This window comes from Aegilops tauschii, chromosome 7 (assembly GCF_002575655.3).
Source record: "Aegilops tauschii subsp. strangulata cultivar AL8/78 chromosome 7, Aet v6.0, whole genome shotgun sequence".
NCBI lineage: Eukaryota > Viridiplantae > Streptophyta > Magnoliopsida > Poales > Poaceae > Aegilops > Aegilops tauschii.
In genome coordinates, this window is record NC_053041.3 from 367,970,712 (window position 1) to 367,984,878 (window position 14,167).

The window sequence follows — 14,167 nt, forward strand, 5'->3', positions numbered from 1 at the left end:
ATTTATTTAACCAACAGACAGAATATACTACTGATTGTACATTCAAAACAGTAGCAGCAGCAACCAGGGCTGAGGGTGCAACAGAAGCAGTAAGCAGGCCAGAAGAGTAAGACACAGCTCTCTCTTCCAAACCAAACATCAACCATCATTACAAAAGGGCTACCAAAAAAGAACAAGTGTATGCATCAAACTAAATAAAGATCCTACTACACCAAGTGTACGCATCTAACTAACTGGCTCAGTTAGATGTTACTATTTATTAAGCTGTGGAGATTGTCTGACGGCTTGAACCAGATGGGTGCCTGACGGGGGAAACTCCAGCCAGCAGGTCGCAGTCTGATACTTGTGACCCTCTCTCCTACTTTGGGCTGCAGAGCGTGGCGGCACATATCAGGGTATGGTGCATGCAGAGATGCATGGTACGCTGCGTACACACAGTTTTGCCTGATGAACGAAACCACCCTGCCATCATGATCCTTGCCGTCGGTTATCTCCTGGTTAATCGGATAATTCAGTCCGAGAAACAGAAAGCATGTACCAAGGCTACTTACCAGCCTCCAGTCAAAAATTCCTGAAGGCCCAGAGAAGCTGGGATCCTGCTCAAAGACCTTGCAGTGACTGTGATTGTATTCCGCGAAACAACACGTCTGGTACGTGCGAACGATCATCAATCGTTCGCCGTCGTCTGGTCAAGCCAGGAACCACCTGCAACTGTCATGCCACTTTTCTTTGAAAGGTTCTGGGATTAGGAAGGGTAGGGACACCAGGCGGCCTACAACATCATATCAAGTTGGAGTCAAATAAAAAAGGGCTCTTAATGTAGTCAATCTTAAGAACAATATGTTATGAGCAGGAATATTTTTTCAGTAAATGTTGACAGTAATATAAGCAAGCCATCATGATATCATAGGAAAGTAACATACTGTTGTAACAGCCGTTTGTAGCGATGACTGGAGTAGGCCAGCAATACGTCCAGCCATAGAAGGAGTCGACGGCGTAAATAAAGCCCTTGTGTTTAATGGCATCACAGAACCATGGAGGATGTATGATCCTGCGATGGACGTGCAGATTTATCCACTTACCGCAGTGACCTGTCAGATAGGCGAGACCGCGGTTGAAAAACGCAATTAGCCTGAAGTCTTTATAATTCGCAGATCTTGTGGGCACTTGGCAGATTACAACCTTGAGCAAATCAAACTTGGTATCATGTTGGCTACTGTAAGATTCCGAGTATTCTAGGCTGCGGTGCCAAAGCAGTGCAGTGCTAATCAAAGGAAGGGGGATCAATCGCCGGGTGTAGACCTCCACGAGCATCCAGCTGCCGCGACTGTCGACGAGCACCATCCAAGACGTGTTCATGCCGACCCAGTACATACCGTTAATGTAGTTGAGAGTGACAGGGATCGGATCGCAGTCAAGGGGGTTTATGCTCGCCACCCTACGATCGTTATGCTACGTGACACGCCGTTTCTGAAGATCAGACGGCATCAGCAAACAAGGAGCTGGCTTAAAAGCTCCGGCCTGAGGGCTTTGAGTAAACGGTACAGCCCCGACGAGCACGCGGCGAGCGGCATGGTACTGAGATTGTCCACACGCGAAACAATGAGCTTGATTACCTCTGTGGGGAGCGAATTCCAGCCACTCTTTCGGCGGACGCTGCTCGGTTCTGCCATTATTAGTGCTTGGGTTTCGGAAGAGGGGGGAGGTGCCTTAGAGGGAATGGAAGATTGGACGATTATGTGCGGACAAAGATGGAGAAGCGAATATGTGCTGCGGGAAGTGGACAAGTGATGATGACTACAACACGTCACTTGACTTACGAGACACATACCAGCAGCGCAGGGTCATATCGATGCCGGACAACTTGCTTGAGTGGTCACAGTACTGGTACTCCCTACAGTACTTACTATTATGCCCTAACTTGCTTGAGTAGAGTAGTAGTAGAGTAGGACTCTGCTCTACTACTAGCACCGTAGGATTAGTATATTCTAATCTAAAATAGGTACAAACTTCAATGCCCGAGGGTGGAACGACTACGAACCGCCATCGGTGCTAATTCCAATCCCCAGCAAACATTCGCTGGAAGACATGGCAGTTGCAAACGCCCGTGACGCAGTTACAGTACGTGTGTAAGGGTGGTGGTTTTGTCAAATACTATGGCTTAAAAACAGGCCACCGTCGGATGAAAATCTGACGGTTACGTGGGATTCGCCAGGATTGAACTCGTGGCGAACAATCGCCAGATATCTTTACCTAATAATAAAGGACGGAGGCTTTCATAATTCTCCATACGTCACATCTTTATATCCGTTCATTTTGTGTTAATCATAAAGATCAATGGATAAGATTTATCTACCTTTTTTATTTCATTTTATATTTAAAAAATGGTCACTCAAGTATCGAACCCACAACCTCCCACCTTCCATCGCTTGGAGCCAACCAGCCGAGCTACGCCAAATATTTGTCATAATTTAGGGTTCTCATGATAATGAACGTTGCTCATCTGTACTCACAATTTTTTTCTCCCTCCAATTATATTTAATAGTTGATGCCTCTCATGAATTGAGTAGATTCGAAAGGCAAGAAAAAGGGCAGCAAATAGAAATGCCATGCGTATCCTCTCGTCATAATTTAGGTAAAGATTAATCAACACACAGACCATCTGATCTTCTGTTCGATCCGACGCGGCATGTCACGTAATTTTTTTAGGAAAAAAATGTGTATGTGCTGTGTCTCGGCTCCACTCATACTGGGCCACGGGCCAGTCTAAGTGGGATTCTAACTGGAATCTTCTTTTGGGATGTGATTTTTTTTGCGATTAACGATTCGTTTTCTTGTTCTTTGTCCGGCCGTCACCCCCGGAATTGGATTCTAACTCCACGTTTTCTGGCCGCCTTAATTTCTAACTCTCCCCATAAATCTGCTCGGGAAGAAGCGGCGAGGGCTGATCTCGTGGAGGCGGAGGCGGAGCAGCAGCCAAGGACGCCTCTGCTTCGAAGTCTACCCCCGTTCTCCCTCCATGCGAACGCCGGCGAGATCAAGCGTGGCGGCGCGCGGGAATCCGGTCGCGAATCTAAGCATTAAGAGACACCTAAGGCGGGAGAGCTGAGGCCGGCGGCGCCCTCCACTTAAGCGCCATCGGCTGCGCGACAAGAGAACTCCTACCCGTCCGTGGGTGTGGGGATGCAGATCCCCGTCGCTAGCCTGCACAAGGCCACGGTTGATGCGCCGACGCAGGGGTCACCGCCGTCTTCGTCAGGTAAGCAAAGTGATCCACCTTTCTCTTTCTCATCAGATCCATTTTGTTGTGATATTGCATGCATCAATCAATTGTTATGATTCTCTGAGTGTAAAAAATCAAAAATTTACCTGAATAATTTGCCTATATAGATATGCAGATGATTTATCGTCTGATCAAGATTAATTAGCTTTGCATATTATATTGAACTGATAGATGAAGTGGCATAGCACCTTTGATGATCATATTTGTGCGTTAAATCTCAAACCTGTCATCCTTCTCAAATGCCTCCTGCTTCCACTAAGTTCCTTAATTTGCTGCTCCTTTTCAGGTGACTTTTTCATGCAATTTATACATCTGAAAAGTAGAGAATACCCTCTAAATCAAAGCAACAGATTTGTGGATTTGTGGAATTGGTGTTGTTCCGTTTCCACCTGGCCAATCATCTTTGGTCACTGATTCTGAGGTACGTGGTTGTTTTATGTTAATCCCATTTAGTTTTGCACTTCATGGCCTGGGTGGCCGCTGGACACCCGGCACACGGTCTAGATCAGCCCTAACATTCAGGCCATTAGCTTAAAAAATGTTGGTAGCTGAACACGTAAATCATCTACAGCTGTTGTAAAAGGAGACTACTGTTTGTTGACAATCACACATCAGTGCTGCTGTACTGTATGATTTTTCTTTTATGATTGTTTCCGTTTGAGCCTTGTAGCTGTACTTTCTATGGTTCCTAACATGGTTGTAGGTTAGATGTTTCTGTTGGTTTGTCTTGCTGTAGAATCTGCCAATATTCATTTGTTACACATTTTATTATGTAGATGTACTTTCTGTGGTTCCTAACATGGCTGCTTTACAGAATATTGATGGGGGTAACACAAACATGGGAGGCCTATTAACTTCTGCTGCAGACCTAAATTTCTTGCAGATTTAATTCATTTGTATTCATGTAATTGGTCGAGGTGAGAATGATATGCCGTTGTTCATGCCAAAGGCTGTGACACATTTCTTTCTTTTTGCGATAGTGCAAATTGATTGATGATGCAGCGCAACTAGCACAAGTTCATCATATGGCTGTCTGCATCACTATGATATAGAGGCCCGGGGTTTAATCTCCTTTTCAAAAAAGCACAAGTTCATCGTGTCCTCTCCACATCTATGGATATCAGGTTCAATATCCATGATTTCTTATCGAGTTATTACTCGACCTTTTTTAATCATGGTACAATAGTCGATTTTTTAAATAAAAAAACGACCTCCATGGATGTCACCCGCCATTGGCATTTAGCGAGCCAATATATCACTACTTTGATGGATACAATAGAAGTAATTATGTACACATATACGTGATTCTAAATTGTACTTAACATGGGGTATTTAATTCTTTTAGCAGATTAAACGATCATGTTGCTCTCTAAGTAAGTTGAGGAAAAGGAGCACAATCCAGAGTCCGCCACCTATGTTTCTATTATGGCATCACCTACGAGCTGGTCCTATGCGTTCAGTCTGCACATGCGCTGAACGAGCCATCCACTATTTGGTGCCGCTGCTGGCTAATCATGGTTATGGGTTGCTGATGTATTGGAGTTCGACCACTCTGAGAAAGGCGATGCTCTGCATGGTAAGTTTCTTATGGCTGTGGCTGTTTTTCCTGATGTGTTCACATGAGGGGTATATTTTAGGTATGTAGTTATTTTGGTCCAGATGTTGACAAAGGATGAAGCATGTGATTTTCAAGAGGCAAGTTCCCTTGGATAATTATGTGCATTCTGATGAGTACGTACCTGAGAAAAATTCAAGAGGCTTTAGTGAGTTGATTGTGCCCACAAGAGGTTGTCTTGCTTAGACTTGGTGTAACACATGTCTATGTATCAGTAAATTGAGATGTTGTTACCGGGATATCAATTCCGCTACCATCTTCATATGCAGTACTCCCTCCGTCTAGGTGAGTAAGTCACCTTACGAAAATTAGATTTTCACCAAAGTGTAACGTTGGTCAGTACAGCCAAAGATAATATCACCGACATATATTTGGCACACAAACAATTCACCATCATAAGACTTAGTGAAAAGAGTAGGATCAAGTGAACCGGGTTTGAAGCCTTTCTTCATGAGGAATTCCTTCAAAGTATCATACCACGCCCGAGGGGCTTGCTTGAGGCCATAGAGGGCCTTATTGAGTCTGAAGACTTTGTCAGGATGCTTTGGATTTCAAAACATGGGGGTTGAGCAACATATACTTCTTCCTCAAGCTTACCATTGAGGACTGCACTTTTCACATCCATTTGATATAGAGTGATATCATGATGGTTACCATAAACAAGTAATATGCGAATAGCCTCAAGTCTAGCAACAGGTGCAAAAGTTTCATCAAAATCAATTCCTTCAACCTGTGTGTAGCCTTGAGCTACAAGTCGTGCCTTATTCCTCACCACAAGGCCATTTTCATCTTGCTTGTTGCGGTAGATCCACTTTGTGCCAATGATATTGTGCTTGCGAAGATCTGGACGTTTGACCAGTTCCCAGACTTTTTGAGCTCGAATTGATGTAGTTCTGCTTGCATGGCTTGAATCCACTGAGGCTCAAAATGCTTCATCTACCTTAGCGGGCTCTATGATAGAGACAAAAGCAAAGTGCCCACAAAAGTTAGACAAATGTGAAGCTCTTGAGCGTGTGAGAGGACCTGGTGCTTCAATGTCATCGATGATCTTCTCAATTTGCACTTCTTTTGCAACGCGAGGATGAGCTGGTTGTCGTCGAGGAATTTGATCAGCATTTTCTTCAGCACCATTTTCTTCAGGTGCCTCAGCTCGACGTTCTTCACGTTCTGGAATGAATTCTTCAGCAGATTCTTCGGTAGGGATGACATCCTCAGTAGCCTCGAACTTGATAGATTCCTCAGGTGTTGGTTCATCTATCACAGAAAGTAGGTGCTCTCTTTGCGAGCCATTAGTTTCATCGAACCGCACATCTACAGTTTCAAGAACCTTGTGAAGAACGTTGTTGAAGACTCTGTAGGTGTGCGAGTCCTTTCCGTAACCAAGCATGAAACCTTCATGTGCTTTCGGTGCAAATTTAGAGTTGTGATGAGGATCTCTAATCCAACATTTAGCACCGAAGACTTTGAAATAACTCACATTGGGTTTCTTGTCAGTGAGGAGTTCATAGGCAGTCTTCTTCTTGAAGAATTTGTGAAGATATACTCTGTTGATGATGTGGCACGCAGTATCAATTGCCTCAATCCAGAAATGACGAGGCGTCTTGTATTCATCAAGCATAGTGCGAGCCATCTCAGCAAGAGTCCTATTCTTGCGCTCCACGACGCCATTCTGCTGAGGAGTATAAGGAGCAGATAACTCATGAGTAATACCAAGTTCATCAAGATAGTCATCAAGACCAGAATTCTTGAACTCGGTTCCGTTGTCACTTCTGATGTGCTTGATCTTCACACCAAAGTTGGTTGAAGCCCTCGAGGAAAATCGTTTGAAGACTTCCTGCACTTCATGTTTGTAAGTAACAATGTGCACCCATGTGTAATGAGAGTAATCATCAACAATAACAAAGCCATATTGAGATGCATCATTTGAAACTGCAGAATAATGATTAGGACCAAAGAGATCCATGTGAAGCAATTCAAATGGTCGAGTAGTGGTCATGATAGTCTTCGTGGGATGCTTAGCCTTGGTCATCTTTCCAGCTTCACAAGCTCCGCATAAGTGATCCTTGAGGAATTTGACATTCTCAATGCCAATGACATGCTTCTTCTTCGCAAGCGTGTGCAAATTCCTCATGCCTGCATGACCAAGTCTTCGATGCCATAGCCAGCCTTCTGAAGCTTTTGCAAGTAGACATACGGCTAGTTGTGGTCCTATAGAGAAATCAACAATATACAAGTCTCCCCTCCTAAAGCCTTCGAAGACTTTGGAATTGTCAGCTTCCATGATCACAACACAACGATACTTGCCAAAGACAACAACCATATCAAGATCGCAAAACATTGAGACAGACATGAGGTTGTATCCTAAGGACTTGACAAGCATGACTTTGTCCATGTGTCGATCCTTTGAGATCGCAACCTTACCTAGACCCAATACCCGACTTTTGCCTTTGTCAGCGAAGATGATATGCTTCAGATGCGATGGAGATAAGGGAGCATCCATCAATAGATTCTTGTCACCAGTCATGTGATTTGGACATCCACTATTGAGGACCCACTCAGTGGCTTTGGGTTGATCATCCTGCAGATGAATTAGTGCAGCTTATGAACTCATATACTTCATCAGTGAAGAATATGACATCAATTCATCAGATCAATTTCATCAATCAAAAGAACAGATAAAGAAATATGAGGACGTGAGAAATGAAAGTTCATTTCTTCATGATTAGCCTGCGTCCTTTCAGGCATTCTCAGGTCTCCAGCAAATTCTTCAGACGTTTATGCACGTCCGGAGACCTAACCCTGCAGAAGAAATTAGTTCTTTTTCTTCACCACCCACATCTGAAGGGATGGCAAAGAGTTTATCAGTCCGCGAGCTCCATACGAGAAAGGTGGCATAGAAGCCAGTCCACTTCGTTTCACTTAAGAGGAGTTAGGGTAAGCATATGAATAAGCAGAGAAATTCTTCGAGGACTTATGAACATAATGGTTAGAAGAATAATGTTCATATTCATAGCCCTTAGCTCTTCCCTGCGAAACAGAGGTGTTAGCACGATGATGTTCATATGAGGACTTTGATCCTTTTGAGGAATTTGATCCACGTGAGGAATTTGGTCCGTATGAGGACTTAGATCCATATGAAGAATTTGGTCCATATGAAGAGTTTGATATGGGGTTCCTATTGTTCACAGGTGGTGTCATGAGGACATTCACCTGAAGACTTTCGAGGCATCTTTTGGGAACCCAGATTTTCTTCACAGGGGAACCGTTCCTGCAGTTAGTGCCAACATTCACCATTCTGATTTTTGAACAGTTTATAGTTGGAGTCAAATGACTCATCAGAAGAATGAGGAGATTCACATGTAAAGCCAGATAAATTGGATGGATCAACTGGAGGTCCCTTTGTAGCAACCCATGAGGTTTTGGGGTACTGCCCAGACTTCCAATATGTACCATCAGCATTGAGTTTTCTCTCAAAGGCAATACCCTTTTTCCTAGGGTTCCTGTTGAGGATATACTTTTTAAGCACATCACAAAGAGTCTGATGCCCTTTGAGGCTTTTGTACATGCCTGTCATGTACAATTCCTTCAGCCCAGCATCATCAGTGATACTAGCAATGTCCTCAAATGAGGAATTAGTGATAGCAGAGACAGTTGAAGAATTTGTAGCATTAGAAGCATTTGAGCATTCAGGTGATGAATTAGCAGATTCATGTTCAATGCACATCAAACATGGAGGAACAAAAAATTCTTCCTGAGCAGCGCTAATTTGTTGAGCAAGTAATGAATCGCGCTCCTTCTGAAGATCTTCATAACTCACTCTTAGCTTCTCAAGATCTTGCTTTCTTTGAAGAAATTCATAAGAAAGCTTCTCATGATCAGATAAGAGAGTGTTATGATGACCTTGAAGGTTTTCAAATCTAGACTGATGTCTCTGAAGATTTTCAGTTAAGGTTTTAGTGCGATCCAATTTCTTCACCCAACATATCATCACCTTTGTCTAGCATGTTTTGAACCTTTTCAAAAGCCATTTGTTGTTCCACAGCAATCTTAGCAAGTTTTGAGTAGCTGGGCTTGAGGTTTTCATCAGATTCATTCTCAATTGATTTAGAGGAGGTATATTTGAGTACCTTCGCACCCTTTGCCATGAAGCAATAGGTGGGAGCGTAGTCATCATTGTCTTCATCAGCCTTGTTGATGGAGCCATTTTCTTCAGAGTTGAAGATAGACTTGCTGACGAATGCAGTAGTGAGAGCTAGACTCGCCACACCAGACCCGGACTCCTCAGGTGCCTCCCCTTCCTCATGTTCCTCAGATTCTTGGAGCTGCTCTTCTTGTGAGATGAAGACTTCGAGGATTTTGATGATGAAGACTTTGAAGATTTCTTCTTCTTCTTCGCATCATTAGAACTGTAATCCTTGTATTTCTTCTTCTTTGATTCCTTTTCCCACTGAGGACAATCTTGAATGTAGTGACCAGGTTTCTTGCACTTATGGCATAGCCTCTTCCTGTAGTCACTGGATGAGGAATCATTGCTTCTTGTGGATTTTCCAAAGCGACCACGTCTTGAGAACCTCTGGAATTTCCTCACGAGTAGTGCTAGCTCCTGGCTCAGTTCTTCAGGATCACCAAGGCTACTGCCAGAATCTTCACCTTTAGATTCTGAGACAGCCTTGGCCTTCAGGGCACGTGGTCTGCCATAGCCCAAACCATAGAGATCTCTCTTTTCAGCAAGCTGGAACTCATGAGTGTTTAGCCTCTCGAGGATATCAGCGGGATCAAGTGACTTGTAATCAGCATGTTCTTGTATCATCAATGCCAGAGTATCAAATGAGGAATCAAGAGATCTCAGCAATTTCTTCACCACCTCATGGTCGATGATGTCAGTGGCACCAAGTGCTTGAAGCTCATTTGAGATGTTAGTGAGGCGATCGAAGGTTTGCTGAATATTTTCATTGTCAAGTCTTTTGAAGCGGTTGAAGAGATTGCGAAGAACGTCAACTCGAGAGTCACGTTGTGTTGAGACTCCTTCATTGATCTTGGACAGCCTATCCCAAATAAGCTTCACAGTTTCCAGAGCACTCACTCTTCCATACTGCCCTTTGCTTAGATGGCCACATATGATGTTCTTCGCTTGAGAATCGAGTTGCTTGAATCTCTTCACATCAGCAGCATTCAGAGAAGGTGTGACTGAGGGAACACCATTTTCCACAGCACACCAGAGATCATTATCAATTGCCTCAAGATGCATACACATCTTATTCTTCCAGTAGGGGTAGTCCGTCCCATCGAAGGTAGGACACCCAGCGGAGACCTTGATCATACCTGCGGTCGACATAACTAAAAACTCCAGGCGGTTAAACCACAATCACACAAAACAATGGAGTACCTTGCTCTGATACCAATTGAAAGTGCGTTATATCGACTAGAGGGGGGTGAATAGGCGATCTTTATGAATTCTTCACTGAGGAATTTGCGGGTGAGGAAATTCCTTAGCGAAGAACTACTTGTAGCGGAATAAGTACTCAAAAGTAAACATAACAGAACACAAGCATGGTCATCATGATGAAATGAAGACAAGCACAGAGTACAGAAAACGTAAACACAGGATAACACAGGATGAAGACAAACAGACTGAAGAAATTGAACTGAGGAAATTGAGAAAGTCTTCAGTCAAAGTCTTCAAACACAGATATGAGGAAATGAAAGAGTTGAGGAAACAGAACCAGTAAGCTTGGTGAAGACAATGATTTGGTAGACCAGTTCCAACTGCTGTCTCAGTTGTACATCTGGTTGGAGCGGCTAGGTATTTAAACCTGAGGACACATAGTCCTGGACACACAGTCCTCACGGTATTCTCCTTAAGCTAAGGTCACACAGACCTCGCCCAATCACTCGTGGTAAGTCTTCAGGTGACTTCCAAACCTTCACAGACTTGGTCACTTGGCGATCCACAATTCCTCTTGGATGCTCTAGACCTTGACGCCTAACCGTCTGGAAGAAGCACAGTCTTCAAAGGTAACAAGCGTCGGATCCACGCAGGATCAATCTCTTCAGTGATGCTCAATCACTTTGGGTTTGTAGGTGTTTGGGTTTGGGTTTTCCTCACTCGATGATTTTCGCTCAAAGTCCTCGGAGGATGGGATGCTCTCAAATGACAAGTGTCAGTTTCTCTCGGAGCAGCCAACCAGCTAGTGGTTGTAAGGGGCGGCTATTTATAGCCTAGGGAGCAGCCCGACATGATAAGACATAAATGCCCTTCAATGATATGACTGTTAGGTGGGTAGATATTTTGGGACAGCTGGCGCGTAGCACAGCAACGGTCGGATATCTGAGGCTCAAATTCCTTAGGGCTATCATGTTCCTCACTGTGTAGGCAATCCGCACTGGCGAATTCCTAACTCCTCAGTCAGAACAAATTCCTTAGAGACTAGAAGAACTTTGTCTCTGTCACTGAAGAATATGACTGAATTGTATGATATTTCCAATGGCTTCACTCGAAGGGATTGGTAGGTGTAGGATTTTGAGTTGAGCATCACTTGGAATTTTTCCTTAGTATTTCCTCGACCCCCTTTAACAGTACGGTGTTTCCTATGACTCAAGAAAGAGAAAATGAAACTACGAAAACAAAAGCCTTCACGCTTCATGTTCCTCGTATGAATACCAAGTCTTCAGGGTTACACCAATTTCTTCACTTTCAAAGTCTTCAGAAAGTCTTCAGAAATCCAAAGTCTTCACATGAAGAACTTCATTTTTAGGGGTCGACTTTCTTTGTAAATATCAAACTCCTCATAGACTTATAGACCTATGTACACTCATAAACACATTAGTCCCTTAACCTATAAGTCTTCAATACACCAAAATCACTAAGGGGCACTAGATGCACTTACAAGACGTATCAACATCCCCAAGCTTAATTTCTGCTCGTCCTCGAATAGGTAAATGATAAAAGAAATAATTTATGAAGTGTGAATGCTAGCAGGTGCACAAGTTTGATCAATGATAATTTCGATCACCTTTTCTAGCATCATTATATGTCATAACAGTAGCTCAACTCATAAAACTTTTCATGATCAAGTAACAAGCTATTCACATGTTAAATCATAGATCATAAACTTTCTTGAAAACTAACAAACAGTTCTCAGTCATCAAACAATTGCAATTCATCTTATTTTCAGGAGGGGTCTATGTAAGAGCTTTGATTTAGCAAATTCCACATACTCAACTATCATATAGTCTTCCATGATTGCTACCACTCAAAGCATATTTTTTTTAGAACAAATAGCATTCATCGAACACAGAGAAAGATAGGGGCTTAATGTTTCGCCTCCCAACCTTTTACCTCAAGGGTAATGTCAACAATAATAATTCATGATCAAATATATTTGAATGGCCATATATGCTTAGATCTTTCCATCACATGATGCTTGCCAACTAAAGAGTAGGTTGGAATGAGAAGGAATACTACTAACTCTTGCATAAAAGTGAAAGATAGACCCTCCGCAGAGGGAAGCAGGGATTTGCAGAGGTGCCAGAGCTCGAAGCAAAAACAGAGATGAAAATAATTTTGAGAGGTATGCTTTCATTGTCAACATAACGACCAAGAGTTCCCAATATCTTCCATACTAGATACATTATAGGCGGTTCCCAAACAGAAAGGTAAAGATTTTACTCCCCCTCCACCAACAATCACACTCCACGGCTTGTCCGAAACAACGGGTGCCGTCCAACTATCAACAATCCTGGGGGAGTTTGTTTAAATTATTTGCGAATTTGTTTTTGATCTTTTGATCATAGGAATGGGCATCCCAGTTACCAGCCATTTTCTCGTGAATGATGAGCGGAGTCCACTCATCGTGAGAATAACCCACCTAGCATGGAAGATACTGACAACCCCTAGTCGCTACATGAGCGATTCGGGCATACAAAACAGATTATTATTTGAAGGTTTAGAGTTTGGCACATGCAAATTTACTTGGAACGACAGGTAAATACCGCATATAGGTAGATATGGTGGACACTCATGGAATAAACTTGGTTCAAGGAATTTGGATGCACAAGCAGTATTCCCGCTTAGTACAGATATTTTGGCTAGCAAAGGATTCTAAATAGCAAGCACCACATGTTAGAGGATCCATAACAATATAACTTATACAAATATACCCAAGCATAACTCATTATGTTGACTTCCTTGTCCAACTTCAACTAATTTGATCAAGTTTGAAAATAATTATTAGGGCTCACAATCATAGAAGATGTCCAAGATAGTATATTTATATTTATGACAATACAATGTTTGCTAACCTTCAAAAAATTTAGCACCTCTACTTCTTATATGTGAAGACATTACTCCCCATGGGAAGGGCATATGAAACATATATAATTTCATATTTATGACATTCAAATCATTCAACCATTTACTCATAGGATATAAGTGAAGCACATGAGTAAATGACAAACTACTCCAAAAAGATATAAGTGAAGATCAATGAGTAGTTAAATAATTATGTAGCTATGTGAAGACTCTCTCTCATTTAAGAATTTCAGATCTTGGTATTTTATTCATACAGCAAGAAAAACAAAAGAAAATAAAATGACGCTCCAAGCAAAACACATATCATGTGGTGAATAAAAATATAGCTCCAAGTAAAGTTACCGATGAACGAAGACGAAAGAGGGGATGCCATCCGGGGCATCCCCAAGCTTAGGCTTTTGATTGTCCTTGAATATTACCTTGGGGTGCCTTGGGCATCCCCAAGTTTAGTATCTTGCCACTCCTTATTCCATAGTCCATTGAATATTTACCCAAAACTTGAAAACTTCACAACACAAAACTTAACAGAAAACTCGTAAGCTCCGTTAGTATAAGAAAATAAATCACCACTTAGGTACTGTTGTGAACTCATTATAAATTCATACTGGTGTAATATATACTGTATTCCAACTTATCTATGGTTCATAACCTCTGAAACTAGCCATAGATTCATCAAAATACGCAAACAACACACGAAAAACAGAATCTGTCAAAAACAGAACAGTCTGTAGTAATCTGTATCAAACGCAAACTTTCTGTAACTCAAAAATTCTACCAAAATAGGAAGACCTAGATAATTTGTTTTTTGATCTACTGCAATTAGAATCAGTATTTTATCACGTTCTGGTGATTTTTAACAATTATTTTCGTGAGCAGAAAGTTTCTGATTTTTTTCAGCAAGATCAAATAACTATCATCCAAGAAGATCCTATAGGTTTTAGTTGGCACAAACACTAAT

General features: G+C 42.3%; 1 long non-coding RNA gene across 4 annotated transcripts; it reads left to right on the forward strand.

Moving 5' to 3' along the window:
• The first annotated feature begins 2,535 nt into the window (after positions 1-2,535).
• On the forward strand, positions 2,536-5,143 carry LOC109740459 (uncharacterized). 4 transcript variants are annotated; one of them, XR_005764206.3, is made up of 3 exons: positions 2,729-3,259; positions 3,570-4,407; positions 4,629-5,143. It is a non-coding gene; the product is annotated as an uncharacterized lncRNA (long non-coding RNA). The 4 variants fall into 4 exon arrangements; XR_002227319.4 differs by having other exon boundaries at positions 2,731-3,259; positions 4,632-5,143; XR_005764205.3 differs by having other exon boundaries at positions 2,734-3,259; positions 3,570-3,704; positions 4,098-5,143.
• The last annotated feature ends 9,024 nt before the right edge of the window (positions 5,144-14,167 follow it).